This window comes from Anoplophora glabripennis, unplaced genomic scaffold, assembly GCF_000390285.2.
Source record: "Anoplophora glabripennis isolate ALB-LARVAE unplaced genomic scaffold, Agla_2.0 scaffold732, whole genome shotgun sequence".
Classification (NCBI taxonomy): Eukaryota; Metazoa; Arthropoda; class Insecta; order Coleoptera; family Cerambycidae; genus Anoplophora; species Anoplophora glabripennis.
Window position 1 is genome coordinate 217,794 of NW_019416873.1, and position 3,726 is coordinate 221,519.

A 3,726-nucleotide genomic window follows, 5' to 3' on the forward strand; every position below is an offset into this window, starting at 1 on the left:
CTTAAATCATTACCGGTTAGGTATAACATATGTATATTGCTACTGATATTTTCAGTTGTTAACTGAATTTAAGAATTCTTTTTAACACAACAGGTGACTGATTTATGGCAGTCCTTGTTCTGACTTCTTGCAAAAATAACGCCGTAATTACTTTTTCTGCGGAACATTACCTTTCATTTGTTTTATTAAATGTTTTATTGTTTAAAATGTGACTATTTTTATTTTTTTACGTGATGTCTAATAGAACCAATTTGTTAAAGAAAATACGAAATTTTAAAAAATTCAATTTCTTTTTCGTAGCAACAGTGTATCCCATTGTCGAGTCTTGCTAGGGTATCTCGGTTAATATTAAAGGTAAGTAATTGCAGCTTTGCAAAGTGTTTTACTTTTATTATTATTTTACTTCGACTTATAGCCAATCAAATTTTTGTATTTTGGGTGGCCCTACAATTGGATTGAAATATTGACGCTATTTTATTGATTTTTTTGCATTAGAAACCAGTGATGTAATTTTTTAATAACAGTTTTCTACTTCTATTTTTGACTTATAGATTAGTGTTACATTTGTTTAAATGAAAATCAAAGTTGGCTTTTGCCTGGTCGAAAAGATTTTCCAAAAATAGATGGTTTGTCAAACTTGAATATGAAATTTTATTTTGTTTAAAAATAAAAAAAGGATCAAGTTGGTTATGACTAAAAACATATATAACACAAAATCTGGTGCCATTGTTGTACAGGGTGTCCCAAAATTCATGCAACAAAATTTGGTCACAGATCCTTAAGACAAATTTAGGGAACCCGTATTTGTTCATTTTGCCAACTGCCCCCCTCTTGGAGTTACAGCCCCCTGAAATCTGCCCCTAAGAAGTCTTTATATCTCCAAACCATGTTGTACGAGCATCACTAAATTTGGTACACAGGGGTTTTATGACGTGGAATCTCACAGTGCTATGCTTTTTAGCGAGAAACCCCCTTAAGACATTTTTTATGGGCCCCCTTGTCTTTGGAACCAGAAAAATTTGGTCGCAAATTTGATTTTTTTTTTTTAATTATTAGTTAGCTAGAAAGCCATTGAATTTAGAAACTTTTTCGTCTCTTGATATTTGTTTCGTAAAATGCAATGTTTTTGAGGAACATGGTGTATCACAATATGTATTCGATCACATTTTGACATTTTTCTCGAAAACATTGCGTTTTACGAATAAAATATAGAGACAAAAAGTTTCTAAATTTAATGGCTTTCAGTGGACTGATAATTTTTAAGAAATTTAAATATAGGGCCAAATTTTTTTTTTTACTCCAAAGACAAGGGGGTCCACGAAAAATTGTCTTAAGGGGGTTCCCCGTAGCACCATCAGATTCCACATGTCCTGTGTACCAAATTTAGTGGTTCTCGCACAACAGGGTTCTGAGATATAAAAAAAAATTATTCTTAGGGGCGGACTTCAGGGGGTGTAACTCAGAAAGAGGGGGCCACTTGGCAAAAATAAAAAATAAGGGTCCTCCAAATTTCTCTTAAGAATCTGTGACCAAATTTAGTTGCATGCATTTTGGGACACCCTATATATAGCTGGATATAGGGAAGAACATGCATATAGTATGATGAAGGTAAATAGAATCTTTTTAAGAGGGTTCTCTAGCAAATAGGCAACCAGATTTTATTAGACAGTTTGTCTAAATATGAATTAATGCACAAAAAACGGACTTTCCTCCATTCTAACACAGATTTTCTGTAAAATGGATTTAGTTTGGAACTCAAATTACTTGTTGCAAAAAAATTTGTAATTTGCCGCTTTTGAATAATTGATGTACATGATGTACATGATGATTACAAATTTCTTTATACCAAAAAATATTTTCAAACTAAGTTCATTTTATAAATCTGCGTTAAAATTAGGAAAAGTCTGGTATATGTGTATTAATTCATATTTGGACAAACTGTAATAAAATTAATAATTTAAAATTATAGTTGCGCTTCTATGCAAAAAAGTCTGTAGGATAATCGACATTTCACAAAAAATTGTCTGATCGTAGCCAGTGCAAAATATCAGTCTTGATTTTTTTGGATATAACTCGAGACAAAAAAATCTGTCCTGAAGTTTTTTCCCAATGTTTACAAACTTTGCTACTTTAATATTAACGGAGACGCTCAAGTTTTACATTGAAAATATTATGCACTGTACTGTTAATTTTTTAATGTAAATATTTTATATTTACATAAAAACTTCAAACTTTGCAAATAAAGAAACTGAAATATAATTGTAAATAAAACCAGTATAGTCTAATAAAAATAAAATAATTTGTAGAACTTGGAGAATACCTTTGGCGAAATTTTTGTCTTATTGTTAACCAACTGGTTTATATTAGCGCACTTGTATTTCATTTTTTTTATTACCAATTTTGTTAATAATTTATATATTTTTTTTTACATTACCCTTTTACAAATAGATATTTTTATGAGATCTTTCGAGTGAAAAAGGAAATCGTAGTGCAATAAAAATTTATATAGAGTGAGTTATTCTGTTATATATTTATTCGTAACTTATTGTTAAATGGATTTTTTTTTGTATTCCTTTTTCCTCATTTGTTGAGATTTGAGATATTGAATATGAATAATGATATAATAATTTCATAGGCAATAAATTTATTACTGGCAGTTATAATCTTTTTTTGGAGAATGCGGTGGTACCGGTGTGTGGAGAAAGTACAAATGACTATTCTACTAAACTTTTTCCAAAAATGAGATTATTTATGAGTACCAGCGGTTCTTGTGCATTGAGTTGTCAGCTTGTGTATCTACAAAAAAATTGTGGATATAGTAATCAGTTGTCACAAATCAAAATTGAAAGAAATAATATGAAATGTACTTCCAAGAGCGATTTTACACAACCAAAGAAATTCATGAGTAAGAGTACTTACATAATCTAATTTTTTAATTTAATCAGATCCAATTTTGAATATTATTTATTTAGTAACTTCTAATAATTATAGTTATTTACTAATGTACCTACAACTTTTACAACATGAATGACTAAAGGTGCGATTCCATTGCGCGAAATAGACTCGCCCAACTGCATCACGAGAGTGACTCGCGAGTTGCTGTTTCATTTATAAAGGCAAAACGTTTCGCAAAATAAGTAGAAATTAGGTGAGCCGTCAGTTTTCGCGAGGCAAGCATGTTGTTCGTATCTCTGTCTGCAGCGTTAGCATTGGCTGTCATTGCGATGCTTTATGTGAATAAAAAGAAAAAAAAACAAAGAAATATTTCGTCAGCGATAGCTAAGTAGGAACAGCCTCTAAGGGATATTTTTCCTTTCAGGCTGTCGACAGGTATATTCATTTTTACGCTCGTCTCTTTCCATGCAGCCTCCTTATAATAAGCTTTTTCATTCGCATCCCACAAAAATTGGTAGGTCTAATTCATTGTGTGTTTACATGACGCAAAACTAACACAGCGAAACACTTTGATTAATTCTCAAAAACCGACAGGCAATCCACTCGCAGCGCAACATCCTCACGCAAATAAATTTGTGGTGTGCAACAGGTTTTCACGGCGGAAATCTAGTTTCGCGAGTCAATTTCGCTCAATGGAATTGCAGCTTAACACTTATTAAAAAAAACTGAAAATTTGAATAGTTTTAGTTTTTTCATGAACTTATTATCATCAACAAATTGGTAATTTTGTTAAATTAACAATTAAAAAAAAATTACAATTTTTTGTGTAAA